Here is a 16,286-nt window from a genome sequence, read left to right as displayed (position 1 = left end):
ACAGACCTATATACCCTGTATCAAGGATGGTCATTCAGGTTCTTTAAGTTTCACTTAAACAGCCTCAACCTTAACCTCTAACCCCAGTAAGCAACACAGAATAAAACTTCTCACTTGATATAACCTTCAACCGATTCCAAACTTCTGTCAGAAATGCCTGAGAGAAACAGAGTATGTGAAGACATGAACCTACCCCTCTATAAAATCCAGATTTATTCCCAAACTATCACACCACAGCATGTGGGACCATAGAGGCTTAGCATCCTACCAGTTTCTCATAATACTTATGGTGAGGAGAATGACAACTACAGCAAGCAGTCCTAGAAAATGCACGACTGCCTGTACTATGGGTGGGGCACCCAGGAGACTCTTCCGCCGCTATACTTCAGTCTCGTCTGCAGCCTTCTGTGATATCAGACATTTCCCTCAGAAGTAGATGCCAGGAAAAGCTTCTCTAAGGAGCTCATGTATATTTCCTGCCTTTGTCCTCATTGAACTGTGTGACTGATTGGTCCGTTTTTATTCTAGCTTCCAAGATATAACTTTAATTTGCTGTCCACATACATTGAAATGTACTCTCCCACAGTGACTGTTTTCTTGGTGCATTTCTCTTTCCATTTGTAATACTTAGGCTTGCCTCAAAAGCTCATGAACACTTAACACAAATAAATGTAGAAATTGATTTTGGCTGTATTTTAATATCATTTTGATGTAACAGCACCTAAGGGAGCTCTAGCTAAATGTTCAGGGTCCAGAACAAAGATGACCAATAAACATTTGTTGCTATAAATCTTTTTTCTTCCTGAAAGTGGAATGAGCTTTTATATTTCTACCACTGAGTGAAAAAATGAAACGAAGCAACATTATGGGTATTTTTTTTTAACTGTTTGCTAGATTTACAATCTAACTTTTTTGGTTGTATATTTTTCTGTATTCTAACTTTAGTAGCATTTTTAACCAGTATTTTTAATAAGCTGGTTAATTTTTAATGAGTCAGCTATCCACAGAAAAATTACAAAAGGCAGCTCAATAATGCTTTCGCACACCAACCAAAGTTGTGGACAAACTTTATGTCCTAGGGAGAAGAAATAGGCATAGAATATAGTGGTTAATCCCTGAAGAAGGAAATGGCAGCCCACTCCAGGGTTCTTGCCTGGAGAATCCCAGGGATGGGGGAGCCTGGCGGGCTGCCCTCTATGGGGTCGCACAGAGTCAGACACGACTGAAGCGACTTAGCCATATCGGTTAATCCCTTTAAAGGTACCAATATTTACAAGTTTCTCTGCTACCTCCATACTCAATAACTTTTTATCTATCCAATATCATACATTTGGGGAAAGGTAAGAGTTTTACCAACCGGCTAACACACACTGTTGCTGCTGCTGCTGCTAAGTCACTTCGGTGGTGTCCGACTCTGTGCGACCCCATAGACGGCAGCCTACCAGGCACGCCTGTCCCTGGGATTCTCCAGGCAAGAACACTGGAGTGGGTTGCCATTTCCATCTCCAATGCATGAAAATGAAAAGTGAAAGTGAAGTCGCTCAGTCGTGTCTGACTTGTAGCGACCCCATGAACTGCAGCCTACCAGGCTCCTCCATCCACGGGATTTTCCAGGCAAAAGTACTGGAGTGGGTTGCCATTGCCTTCTCCGCTAACACACACTGCTGCTGCGGCGGCTAAGTCGCTTCAGTCGTGTCCGACTCTGTGCCACCCGATAGACGGCAGCTCACCAGGCTCCGCTGTCCTTGGGATTCTCCAGGCAAGAACACTGGAGTGGGTTGCCATTTCCTTCTCCAATGCATGAAAATGAAAAGTCAAAGTGAAGTCGCTCAGTCGTATCCGACCATCAGCAACCCCGTGGACTGCACACTACCAGACACGAAATCGGTTGCACCAAGGAGACGTTTTCTGGAGGAGGGGTCCAAATTAAGGGGAGTCTAAATTTTCAGTCTGTTTCATACTCACTTTCAAATGAAACTGAGAGGGAATAATTAAAACCCAGTCATTTCAATTGTACAGTTTTCTATTGCCTACCAAATGCACACACAATAGCCACGGACCTTTCATGCCACATATTCCAAACGATTTTCACAATTTACTCACTCAGTTAGCGGTTCAGTTTTAACCGAGGGCTTCAATCTCAGGAGCTGCTGTGCTCAGAGGCAGAGCACTAACATTTATATAAAACGCTGAGTCAGCTGGACCTCCCAAATACACCCTACGGAAGCAGCTCCTACTTAACAATGACATCAGGCATCCGTACAGTGCTTCCTAAATGGTGAAAAGCTTTTACAAAAACTCTCTGGCTCCTTTCCTCCTTCCAGCGTCTCCCCAGTCCCTATCTGACCACCGGAGACTCCCTCTAGCGTCTCGCGCGCTCGGGATTCGCCCAGTAACGGTGTGGGATTCAGGACACAGCCCGCGCTGGCCGCAAAGCCCGGCCGGGGGCGACTTTCCCCGACCGACGCCCACGACCCCCGGCGGCAGCCCACCCACCGCGCCCGCGCGCCCCACTAGCACCCCGCACTCACCGGCGCAGCGGCTGACCTGGGAAGGCACTGGCCCCGGGTTACCGTCACGTCGGAGAGAACCGGCGGCGAGCCGGCGGTCGACGGCCGACGAGCGAGCGCAGCACCAACTCCGGCTTCACCTCGCAAGCTTTAGACTGCTGACCGGGACAGCGCCCGGCAGCGGCCCCTCCCTCGCGCCCCTGTTCCCTCGGGCAAGGGCCCGTGAAAGGCGTGGCGCTGCCTGCCTGGCTGCGATAAGCGCCCGGCGTCTGGGCTGAGAGCACGCAACTGTCATCAGTGGACCCAGCCAGGTACTGGACCTGACCGTCACCCGGCCGCGGAGAAGGGGTCAGGGAAATGACTATCCCTGGGCTTGCGGGGACAAAGCTACAAATCCTGCTTCCGGGGCTGGTATGAAATAGACAGTGGGGAGTACCCCTGGAGACCACAAAATGCTACCCGGGCGGATCAATACCTGGTCTGACATGGGCGGATTTAGCCACTGCCAGTGTCCCACACCTCTAAGTACCAGGGGACCCTGGCACCGAGGTTTTTTTCCTGTCACACACATTGTCCACCCCCGGGGCAAGTAGGCGGTCTCTAATGAATGAGCTTCTGAGAAATGAGGTCCCTGCGTCCCAGGGCCAATAAAATCAGGAACCAAATCTAAGGGTGTCCGGACGGGGAAAAAAACTTTTGAATGAAAATATTACAGTGAATAGTTTAAATATGTTCCTCACAATCCTGTAATACACGCATCTATTCAATACTCCGATCGTGTAGAAAAGCTGTAAGAGCGTGCAGATTCAGGAAAAGAGTTCATAACCTCTTCCTAATGCTTTCTCAAGCAGATCATTGCTATCAAATTCTGTTCGAAAATTTAAGATTGAAGCCAGCATTTCATAATTGCATTGCATTATAAAGAAATAGTCGTTTTAAGTTAACATTTTACTTTGGGCTAAGCTTCACAGGTGGCTCAGTGGTAAAGAATCTGCCTCAGTTCATTTCAGTTCAGTCGCTCAGTCGTGTCTGACTCTTTGCGACCCCATGAATCGCAGCACGCCAGGCCTCCCTGTCCATCACCAACTCCCGGAGTTCACTCAGACTCACGTCCATCGAGTCAGTGATGCCATCCAGCCATCTCATCCTCTGTCGTCGCCTTCTCCTTCTGCCCCCAATCCCTCCCAGCATCAGAGTCTTTTCCAATGAGTCAACTCTTCACATGAGGTGGCCAAAGTACTGGAGTTTCAGCTTCAGAATCATTCCCTCCAAAGAAATCCCATGGTTGATCTCCTTCAAAATGGACTGGTTGGATCTCCTTGCAGTCCAAGGGACTCTCAAGAGTCTTCTCCAAAGCCACAGTTTGTCGCTCAGCCTTCTTCACAGTCCAACTCTCACATCCATACATGACCACTGGAAAAACCATATCCTTGACTAGACGGACCGTTTGTTGGCAAAGCAATGCCTCTGCTTTTCAATATGCCCAGTATTTATCAAGTGAAGTGAAGTAGCTCAGTCTCGTCCGACTTTTTGGGTCAGACTCTTTGAGACCCCGTAGACTATAGCCTACCAGGCTCCTCCCTCCATGGGATTCTCTAGGCAAGAATACTGGAGTAGATTGCCATTTCCTTCTCCAGGGGATCTTCCCTACCCAGGGATTGAACCCGGGTCTCCCACATTGCAGGCAGATGCTTTAACCTCTGAGCCACCAGGGAAGCCCAGTATTTATAGTGCCTGGTTATTGGAACAACTACTGAATGTGTTCCCTCTTTTTTTTTTTTGACCCCACAGCACCCACTGTTTCAGCCAAAGAAGATCTTAGTTCCGGGCAGGGATCAAACCAATGCTTCCTGCAGTGGGAGCATGGAGTCTTAACCACTAAACCACCAGGGAAGTCCCTAGATGTGTTCTTAATCTAACACTTTTTTCTTTCCATTTAACTAAGCTTTTTGTCCCTCTCTTATTACATATCAAGAAATAGATGAAAATCATCTGTACCCACCAGCCACATACCATCTGCTTTTAGTCTTTTTCTCTGCATACATATTTTCTTTCTTTTTTTTTTAATTTTTATTTTTACTTTATTTTACTTTACAATACTGTATTGGTTTTGCCATACATTGACTTGAATCCACCACAGGTGTACATGCGTTCCCAAACATGAATCCCCCTCCCACCTCCCTCCCCATAACATCTCTCTGGGTCATCACCGTGCACCAGCCCCAAGCATGCTGTATCCTGCGTTGGACATAGACTGGCGATTCAATTCTTACATGAATACATATTTTCTTAAAAAGCAAAAATGTACTTGTATACAAAGTACAGGAATGAACATCATCATCTCTGGAGTCAGAAAGTCTGTCAGATAGTCAGATAGTCTGAATTCTGGCTCTCCCAAATCCTGGAGACCTGAACTAGTTCTTTAGTCCTTAAGTGGTTATTGGTAATCAGGGGAAAGGATCTCTCAGGATAGTTACATTAAATGAGATAATGTGTATAAAGCACTGATAATGTATGTAATTTCATTGCTACTGCTAAGTCGCTTCAGTCATGTCCGACTCTGTACGACCCCGTAGACGGCAGCCCATCAGGCTCCCCCATCCCTGGGATTCTCTAGACAAGAATACTGGAGTGGGTTGCCATTCCCTTCTCCAATGCATAAAAGTGAAAAGTCAAAGTGAAGTCTCTCAGTAATGTCTGACTTTTAGCGACCCCATGGACTGCATAGCACTTAATAGATGCTGGGGCTTCCTAGGTAGCTCAGTGATAAAGAATCTGCTGGCCAATGCAGGAGTCCATCCTAAAGGAAATCAGTCCTGAGTGTTCATTGGAAGGACTGATGTTGAAGCTGAAACTCTAATACTTTGGCTATCTGATATGAAGAGCTGACTCATTTGAAAAGACCCTGATGCTGGGAAAGATTGAAGGTGGGAGGAGAAGGGGAGAGAATGAGATGGTTGGATGGCATCACTGACTCAATGGACATGAGTTTGAGTAAACTTCGGGAGTTGGTGATGGACAGGGAGGCCTGGTGTGCTGCAGTCCATGGAGTCACAAAGAGTTGGACATGACTGAGCAACTGAAGTGAACTGAATGCAGGAAAGGCAAGAGACCAAGGTTCAATCCTTGGGTCAGCAAGCTCCCCTGGAGTAGGAAACAGCAACCCATGCCAGTACTCTTGCCTGGAAAATTCTATGAACAGAGAAGCCTGGCGGGCTTTGTGGAGAGTTGGACACAACTGAGTGCACACACACACTAGATGGTAGCTATTACTATTAATATTTTGTAAAACTGCTATTTTGCAACATGGTTCCCTGTCATTCAAAATCTTTCTACAACTTTATATTTAATGGGCACATGGTATTCAGTGTTTGTTATGTACTTTAACCAATCTTCCTATTATTCACAAAATATCTTTATAAGCTCTGTCATTACACACACACTCCGGTAAATTCCAGACAGGGACTTGCTGAGGCAAAAGGTATGCTCATTTAAAAGTTTTTAAATACATATAGCTAAATTTCCCACAAAAAGTTGGTGCCAAATTCAGTCTCCCAACAATTTAAGATTGCTTTGTGCTCAGTCCTATTTGATTCTGCCCTTGAAGTCATAGTCATGTTTTACATGCCTTACAGTCAAATCATAGACTTATCAAAGTCAGGATTTCCCAACTGAAAGCTCTGAGGTCAACAGGAGTTCACACCTTTGACACACATATCATTATTGTTGTTCAGTAGCTAAGCTGTATCTGACTCCTTGCTTCCCTATGAACTACAGCACATCAGGCTTCCCAGTTTTTCACTATCTCCTGGAGTTTGCCCAAATGCATGTCTCAGTTGGTGGTGCCATCTAGCCATCTCATCCTCTGTCTCCCCCTTCTCCTCCTGCCATCAATCTTTCCCAGCCTCAGACTATTGGAAAAACCATAGCTTTGACTATATGGACCTTTGTTCACAAAGTGATATCTCTGCTTTTTAATATGCTGTCTAGGTTTGTCATAGCTTTTCTTCCAAGAAGCACATTCTTTTAATTTCATGGCTGCAGTCACCATTCACAATGATTTTGGAGCCCAAGAAAATAAAATCTGTCACCATTTACATTTTTACCGATCTATTTGCCACAAAGTGATGGTACTAGATACCATGATCTTAGTTTTTTGAATGTTAAATTTTAAGCCAGCTTTTTCACTCTCCTCTTTCACCCTCATCAAGAGGCTCTTTAATTCCTCTTTGCTTTTGGCCATTAGAGTGGTATCATTAGTGATCTTAAATGAGCACTAGAAGGGCCAAGGTGTCACCATGCATTTCTGTAAGCAGTGCACATAGGCACAACTAGATGTTTCAGAAAAAATGCCTTCAGGAGGGAAGCCAATAGTCTTATTCATAAATTCACTTGAGCCACCCTTTTGAAAACTCTGAAAATAACTGGGAGATTTTGCAGTGGGGGCAGGGAGGGAACCTAATACTCCTTTCCAATCATCACACCAGTGAAAGGTGTTTGCTTGTATGGCTTTCACAGGGGTATCAGTGCTTGATGGAATGTCAGCAACAGATGAGTTGATATCAACTTAATGTTGATAAACTTAATGTTGATGAACTTTATTAATAAAGTTAATAAACAAATTAACTTAATGTTGATAAAGTATAAAAAGTATGATTTATTATACAGAATGGCAATGAAAGTAAAAATCAAAAACAGTCCTCATTAAAGGAACAAGCTTTCCTGGGCCTATAACACCATCAGTCAGTCCAACTCTATTTTCAAAGCTCTTATATGGACCTATGAGAAGCTCTCTTCATCCTTCTCATAGAATTCTTAATATCCTCCAAACCTCTCCCAGCCCCCTTGAGCTCTCACTATCTGCTGGCCTGGCTACCAACTGCAAGGAAGTGGTAAGGACTTGGCCCATTCCTTAATGTGTTCACCATTCAGCAGCAAATTCAGGTGTCAGTTCAGTCGCTCAGTCACGTCCAACTCTTTGCGACACCATGGACTGCAACATGCCAGGCCTCCCTGTCCAGCACCAATTCCTGGAATTTACTCAAATTCATGTCCATTAAGTCAGTGATGCCATCCAACCATCTCATCCTCTGTCATCCACTTCTCCTCCCACCTTCAATCTTTCCCAGCATAAGGGTCTTTTCCAATGAGTCAGTTCTTCACATCAGGTAGCCAAAGTACTAGAGTTTCAGCTTCAACATCAGTCCTTCCAATGAACATTCAAGACTGATTTCCTTTAGGATGGACTGGTTGGATCTCCTTGCAGTCCAAGGGACTCTCAAGAGTCTTCTCCAACACCACAGTTCAAAAGCATCAATTCTTCGGCGCTCAGCTTTCTTTATAGTCCAACTCTCACATCCATACATGACTACTGGAAAAACCATAGCCTTGACTAGATGGATCTTTGTTGGCAAAGTAATGTCTCTGCTTTTTAATACACAGTCTAGATTGGTCATAACATTTCTTCCAAGGAGTAAACATGTTTTAATTTCATGGCTGCAGTCACCATCTGCAGTGATTTTGGAGCCCACAAAAAATAAAGTCTGACACTGTTTCCACTGTTTCCCCATCTATTTGCCATGAAGTGATGGGACCGGATGCCATTATCTTAATTTTCTGAATGCTGAGCTTTAAGCCAACTTTTCACTCTCCTCCTTCACTTTCATCAAGAGGCTCTTTAGTTCTTCACTTTCTGTCATAAGGGTGGTGTCATCTGCATATCTGAGGTTACTGATATTTCTCCCAGCAATCTTGATTTCAGCTTATGCTTCATCCAGCCCAGCATTTCTCATGATGTACTCTGCATAGAAGTTAAATAAGCAGGGTGACAATATACAGCCTTGACATACTCCTTTTCCTATGTGGAACCAGTCTGTTGTTCCATGTCCAGTTCTAACTGTTGCTTCCTGACCTGCATACAGATTTCTCAAGAGGCAGGTTAGGTGGTCTGGTATTCCCATCTCTTGAAGAATTTTCCACAGTTTATTGTGATCCACACAGTCAAAGGCTTTGGCACAGTCAATAAAGCAGAAGTAGATGTTTTTCTCAGAGAAGGCAATGGCAACCCACTCCAGTACTCTTGCCCGGAAAACCCCATGGACAGAGGAGCCTGGTAGGCTGCAGTCCATGGGTTCGCGAAGAGTCGGACACAACAGAGCTACTTCACTTTCACTTTTCACTTTCATGCATTGGAGAAGGAAATGGCAACCCACTCCAGTGTTCTCACCTGGAGAATCCCAGGGATGGCAGAGCCTGGTGGGCTGCCATCTGTGGGGTCACACAGAGTTGGACACGACTGAAGCGACTTAGCAGCAGCAGATGTTTTTCTGGAACTCTCTTGCTTTTTCGATGATCCAACTAATGTTCGGCAATGTGATCTCTGGTTTCTCTGCCTTTCTAAAACCAGCTTGAACATCTGGAAGTTCACAGTTCATGTATTGTTGAAGCCTGGCTTGGAGAATTTTGAGCATTACTTTACTAGCGTGTGAGATGTCAGGTGTCAGGCAGGGCTTATTATAGCCCTGGGGGCATTTGGGAATATAATATCTGTATGGCTCCCAGTGTATTTATTTTCACTACTACTTAAGTTGAAGCAAATAAAAACCAGTGCAAAAGGCTGTATGCACCATGACCCCCAACAATGGCTCCGCTTATCAGCTACCAGGGGCCTTCGATCAATTCAGTGAGAGAACAGTTAGTCTCTAAATAGAAACAGGGTATAAACAACACTTTCAAAAAATCTCACTATAAAAGGAAGGTGAGAGAAAGCTGTATATCTAAAGAGTATCTTGGGGCTCAGAGGAAATATTTCTTGTTTGGTTTAAATTAGGCCAGAATAGGTGTGCATGCCAAGAAGACAAGCCATAAAGAAGAAAAGGTGGTTAATCAGGTAACTTAGAAAGCAGAATGGGTTTAGAATTCAGGGGAATTAGAAAAGAAAAGCAAATATTATATATTTTTAAGTTGTGGCCAAAAGGGAGGGAGTCAAGATGTGTCCTCATGTAGATAAATGTTTTAATAACGGAAAAGAGAGAAAACTGAAAGAACTATCTTTGCTTCTTTCCCTAACAGCCTACTTGTCTTTCCTAAAAGTCCTTTGTTTTCCCATAGAATCTCTTTCTCCCCATCCCACTTTCTTCTATTAAACTGGTCTATAAACCCCAGGACCTTATCTTTTTTCCTTTAATCTGTTGTCAATTAACTTTCAGCTCCTCCCCGACCACCACTAGACCTAAATTGGTAGACAAAGTTTTTCTTCCAAGGGACCTAAAGAGAGATTGCTGAGCACCAAGACCCCTAAGACTGGATTCTATAAATGTACTGATATCAGAGTTACAAATGGACATGGCTTTCCCAATCACAGAGACATAAAGCTAGAGCAGGTTGCTGCTAAGTCGCTTCAGTCGTGTCCGACTCTGCCCGACCCCATAGATGGCAGCCCACCAGGCTCCCCCGTCCCTGGGATTCTCTAGGCAAGAACACTGGAGTGGGTTGCCATTTCCTTCTCCAATGCATGAAAGTGAAAGTCAAAATGAAGTCGTTCAGTCGTGTCCGACTCTTAGCGACCCCATGGACTGCAGCCTACCAGGCTCCTCCGTCCATGGGATTTTCCAGGCAAGAGTACTGGAGTGGGGTGCCATTGCCTTCTCCAAGAGCAGGTTAGGAGGCTGAATAAATTTGAGGATGTGGTTTTGCTGGGTGGGTAAAGCAACAGAAAAATAGAGCAAGAGTTTGAGCAGGTTAAGTGATTCATCACAGAAAAGTGAAGGCAGGAAGAGAGAGGTGGTGAGGGGACCTAAATTAGGGTCACTTGGAGGCTGAAGAGCTGAAACCAGAGGGTGAAGTCACTGATTAGGAAACTGGCATATAATATTAGCAATCCAGGCTTGACAAGGTCCCATGATTTGAACATGACAGTTGAATTACAGAAATGGAAGAAAGGTCTGTCTTCTAGTGCTGAATAAGAACTTGGCATCAGTTTAGCATCTTAAAGCAATACTCATTTATTATTTCACAATTCTGGAGGTCAGGAATCTAGGTGGGCTAGGTTGGGCTCTGCTTAGGCTATCATGCATTCAATCCAGTCGGTCAGCTGGATTCTTATCTGAAGACTTCCATCTGAAGGATCTGCTAAGGACTGACTGTTGGCAGAATCCATTTCTTTGTAGTTTTAGGACTGAGGTCTGTGTTTCCTTGCTGACAGTCAACCATCTTCTTCAGGCTGCCCACATTCCTTCTCATGTGACTCCTCATCTCAAAGCACGTCCTCAAACTTCTCTCGGATTTTATCTCCCTCTTTTTAAAGGGCTTGTGTGATTACCTCAGGCCCATCTAGATAATCTCACTATTTTGGGGTGAACGCATTTGGAACTTCAGTCACAACTTCAGAATTCCTCAGAGCAGTTCCCAGAGTAATGCTTGGTTAAGTGACCAGTGGAACCTTGGACCCTGGGGGGAGATGGGGATCTTTAGAATTCTCCCTGCACTGAAGGTTAAGTTGAGATCAAAGAACACAAAAGCTAGGCTGATGGCTTGGTCATCTAAATAAACACAGACTCTGCCGAGGTAGTGACCATCTTAGAAAGAAGAGAAACACCAAAAACCAATTATCAGTGTCTTTTATGGGCATGGAGAAAAGACACTGGCATTAATACAGAGAGACAGCATAATGGGGGGGAGGGGGGAGTGGTGAGAGAGCAGGGTGTGGTGGAGGTGTTGAGGCCAGATGTGAAGCCAGATCACCCTGATTCTAATAATTTTCTTTATGTAGCAGACAAGAGACCAAATAATTCATTTGGTTGTAAAGTTCACAGAGGTAGTCAAGCCCTAAAAATAAGCATAGTAGAGGGGGAAATGTATATAATTAAAAAATAAGCATAGTAGAGGGGAAAATGTATATAATTAGGTACAGATAATTAATCTGCAGAGTTAGAAAGTGGGGCAGAAGATGTAACATTTGTCCTTGAAAAATAGACTGAAAGTTTAAACGTTGAGAGTTCACCAAACCAAAGTTCACATATCTATAAAGTCTTTAAACTTTTTCATTGAAGTATAATACACATATAGAAAATGTACAGAAAATCTAAGTAAACAGCTTGATGTATATTTACAAAGTAAACACACTTGTATATCTGTTACTCAGATCAAATATATGCATATATATATTTGTATGTGTATTTGTTATATGTCAATTATATTTCAATAAAAATAAACAAGCCAAAAAAAAACCCAAATAAACAATTCTCACGTTTGGTGATAAAAGTGAGATGAGTAGTTATCTTTGGAGAGGACAATGACTAGGGTAGAACATAATGGAAACTTTTGGGATATTGATAATAAACAAATATAAAAATATGTATACACATATACATAGACAGAGAGAGATAAAGAGGTTAGGGTGGCAGATATACAGGTATGTTCACTTTTTAAATATACATCAGATCGTTTACTTAAGATTTTCTTTGCTTTTTCTGTATGTATGTTATACTGCAATTTAAACATTTACTTAAACAAAAGATTTTATGAACGCGTGATATGTGGAAAAGAAAGATGAGATGCTAGATTAAAACAAGTTGATTAAGTAGGTTTCATCATTGCAGAACATGTATACAGCATTTGTTCATGGAAGTTCTTCACCAAAGAGTAGCTCAATCGCTGTATTCTCAGAAACATATTAACAGAAATGTAAGAGAATCTTCTAAGGCCAAATGTGGAGGCCCTAAGGCCAAACCAAGAGTGCAGATTTATCTTGAGAGTGAGAAATCATTGAAAGTTTAATGTAGAGGGATGACACTGTCAAAGTGGTTTTAGGAAGAGTAATCTGTTTACGTATATGATGGATGGCGGATGTGGGAAAGCAGTGAACAGTCTGGAAATGAAAAAAATAGACTGAACTAGAGTTTTATGGTGGAAAAAAATTTGTGAGGAAAGAAACACCATAGGGAAGAATTTACAGTCCTAGTAACAGATAAAACATTGAATGTGAGAGACGAAGAAGCTGGAATGTCTTGTGGGTCGTTAAAGGGAATTACGAAAGTAGAAAGTATGTCTCCCACCTCAGTGTATTTCCTAAATGTTGCCTCGCTCAGAGCCTTGAACACAACAGATACTTGATAAATATTTATTGACTGAATAATAAAAGTGAGTTTATCTTATGTAATTCAGGGGCTTATCCATCCTGACCTGAATGTTGTAAAAGTGGAGAAGGGTTTATTGAGACTGACCTTTTTCATATGATCCCTTACTGACTACTATAACATTTTATTGACTGTAGAGACAAGAATTCATTCGTGGGAGCAACTGAAGTTAAAGTGTAATGAGCATTAAATGACACAGCATCCATTATATAATGCCTTAGACTTTTTTCACTTCTGGTTGTCATGCCATCTATTATAACAGATGATGACAACAGAGCCAAAGCTTATAACTTCATCCAGAATGAGATTTTAGTCTTCTCCATGTCATCACTCATATTAGACCAAGAAATATACATTAATTATAACAAAGTCAACAGCCAGTCTAGATGTACCCAAGGTTCATCTCACCTCTACAGCTTTTGCTATTTGACCCTTGGGTGCCTCAATTTCTTTACTTCAAATTAAGGGTGATAATACCTATGTCAAAGGGTTGAATAAAGACAATAAAATAATGTATATTTGGAAAACATAAGGTAGCCTCAATCTTTCCCCAATACCAATTGTAGTAGCTAATGTTTATTGAGTACTTGGTACTTGCTAGGCAATGTTCTAAGTGCCTTTAGGTTTTGTGCAGTTTTTTCTAAATCTCATTTGATCTTCGAAACAATGCCTTTAGGTGGGTTCTGTTAAAATTTTTATCTTGAATATGAAACTGAAGCATAGTGGGATTATGCAAAAACTGCTAAAAGATTTCTTTGGAGAGAGAATGTAAAATAAATTTGTTCACCCTTCAAAATCCTACTCAGTCACAATGGATCAAAATAAAAGAAGAAAAACAAGAAAATCCAGGCAGTTGCAAAACCAAGATGAATATCTCCATGAAAGAAATCCAAAGTGGCGAGAATTACCAAGCTTGTGGGTTGAAGGTCTTGAGTCCAGAAACAGGTAATGGGGGTAAAGAATTTGGGTAAATAAAGGGGACTCCACTGACAAAAAGCTGGGGACCAGAACCAGGCACTCTGCTTGAAGCCCAGGCAGGGATGAGGCTGCCCACTTATAAAAGGGTGGAGTGGGACTTCCCTGGTGGTGCAAAAACTCCTCACTGCCAATGCAGGGGGTCCAGGTTTGATCCCTGATTGGGGAACTAGATCCCACATGCCACCACTAAAGATCCTGCATGCCTCAGTGAAGACTGAAGATCCCATTGCTGCAACTAGGACCGTCGCAGCCAAATAAAAGTATATTTTTAAAAATACACTAGTTTTAAAAATAAATAAAAGAGTGTAGATAGTGGGAGAGAGTGCCTGTGGATGTGTGGTATGGATGGTCTTGAGGCAGAGACACACCACCTGATGGTGAAGCCCCTCAGCCCATCGTGTCTCCCTGGTGCCTCTAGGGGCCTCTGTGCCTCCATAGAGCAGGGTGGCTGGGGGGAGGCAGTGGACCCCGAGAGCCGCTGGAGTGGACCTCTGACTGTGATGTGCCTGGTCTCACCTGCTGCCTCTGAGAAGGTCTCTAACACTGCTGGATGAACTGTGGCACCTCCACGGCCTTCTGTTCACTAACAGGCTGTTCCTCAACAAAAGTGTGAAATTGAAGCTACAATCCAGGCCTTACCCAACCTCAGTAATTGTAAGACTGATAATGAAATAAATCATGTTAATCCCAAAATTAAAAAAAAAAAAAGTACAGCTAAGCTCTGGCTAGGGATGTAGCCAATGGGTTGCTCCATTGTAGGAAAAGGAAGACACGTAACAGTCTGATGGCCCTTCTTCCTACTCCTTCTTGTTTTTTAATCCCCCTTTCATATTTCCACATCTTACCCCCCTGTGGCTATACCTTGGATAACTTCCTCAGACATATCCTCCCAGTCACTAATTCTCTATCTGTTGTTGCTGTTTAGTTGCTAAGTCATGTCCGACTCTTGGAGACCCCATGGACTGTAGCCCACCAGGCTCCTCTGTCCATGGGCTTTCCCAGGCAAGAATACTGGGGTGGGTTGCTCTTTCTTTCCACTAATCTTTATTTTAACTTTCTATCCATTTGAATCCTTAATTTCAGTAAGTTTTTTTTTAAATTTCTAAGAGTAATATTTTGTTCTTCTTCAAATTGGCCTAATCATTAGTCTCCTATTTTTGCTCATGTTTTCAATGTCCTTTTTAAATCTAAAAGCATTTCCAGCAGACTTTTTTAGTTTAATTCTGATAATTAATTATAACAGTTGAACTCTCTGTGGTACTGGGTTTGCTATCTACGGCTTGCTTGATTTTTGCTTTATACTTTTTACTATGAGCTTTTTGTTGACTGTCTCCAGGAATTCTCTGAGGCCTGTTTGAGGGTATGCTCATCTGGAAAAGTCTATTTTTACTTCTCTCGGGCACCTGGGGATAGTACCTAACCTGATACTCTTTAACTTATAGGCTTGTGTTTTTGGATCAGGCAAAATATGTGGACTGAGTCCCAAACTATGTGACATCTAGCCAGTAGAAAAAGTTCTCAAAGAAAATGTTGGTTTTTTTTTTTTTTAACTTTCATTCATAGCCCAGTCCAACACAGAAACACGTTCTTTTGGTTCACCTTTAGTTCACCCGTCCTGAGGGTGTACCTCTCTTAGATGTAGGTATTATGCTTCCCTTCTACGTGAGTTCAGGCTTTGTTTCTGTCTCCTCTGTGCAATGCAGTTCAGAGTGTCAGTAAAGAATACTGTAGGCCTCAGAGTATCCAAGGCTCTAAAATTTAGTTTACTTGCCTAGTCTGTACTCCATTCTGATCTTAGTGGGAATCATCCAGTCAAGTAAGAGTGGTTTCAATATTTTCAACAAGGACCTACTATATAGCACACTGAACTCTGCTCAGTGTTATGTGGCAGCCTGGATGGGAGGGGAGTTTGGGGGAGAATGGATACATGTATATATGGCTGAGTCCTTTCACTGTTCACCTGAAGCTATCACTATACTGTTAATTGGCTATACCTCAATGGAAAATAAAAAGTTTAAGTTAAAAAATAAGAGTGGTTGTAATATTTTATCAAGCATTTTTAGATATTATGTAGCTGAGTAGTTTCAGGGCCTCTTAACTCTGCAATATTGCTGAAACTAGAAATTCTCAAATGTATCTGTCATCTTTTTCACTTTTTCTTACCACTGTAGTGGCTCAGACAGTAAAGAATCTGCCTGCAATGTAGGAGACCCAGGTTCAATCCCTGGGTCGGGAAGATCCCCTGCAGCAGGGAATGGTTACCAACTCCAGTATTCTTGCCTGGAGAATTCCATGGACAGAGGAGCCTGGAAGTCTACAGTCTCAAAGAGTAGGACATGACTGAATGATTAAACCCACACACATGAAAATTTCCAAGCATTTCACAAGTAGAAAGATCAGTATGATGAATGACTATGTGCTAATCTCAACTGGTAGTCAATTTTCATTTCACTGATACTCCTCTTTTCTCTCCCTTTCCCACAGATTATTTTGAAACAAATTTCAGACAACAAATAATTTTATTTCATAAATATTTTCTTTCATGTCTGAAGATGTAGATCCTAGCAATTTTCATTTTATCTCAAATATTCATCTTTCACCAAGTTAAAAAAAATAATTTAATAATTTATCTATTTATTTTTGGCTGTGCTGGGCCTTCCTT

At 42.5% G+C, this 16,286-nt stretch overlaps 1 protein-coding gene across 3 annotated transcripts in view; it reads right to left on the bottom strand.

The window, feature by feature from the left end:
• Positions 1–16,286, bottom strand: part of ABCG2 (ATP binding cassette subfamily G member 2 (Junior blood group)) — a 130,041-nt gene that overhangs the window by 67,083 nt on the left and 46,672 nt on the right. The window contains exon 1 of one of the 3 annotated variants that reach the window (XM_052641687.1): positions 2,548–2,685. The exons of 1 other annotated variant lie outside the window; for it this stretch is intronic. The gene's annotated coding sequence lies outside the window, so the exon portion shown is untranslated. Of the gene's footprint in view, positions 1–2,531; positions 2,686–16,286 lie in introns of those variants that run through there. One more of the 3 variants, XM_052641685.1, reaches the window with a different exon arrangement.

Source organism: Budorcas taxicolor, chromosome 6, assembly GCF_023091745.1.
Source record: "Budorcas taxicolor isolate Tak-1 chromosome 6, Takin1.1, whole genome shotgun sequence".
Classification (NCBI taxonomy): Eukaryota; Metazoa; Chordata; class Mammalia; order Artiodactyla; family Bovidae; genus Budorcas; species Budorcas taxicolor.
This window is presented reverse-complemented; position numbering and strand designations above follow the sequence as displayed.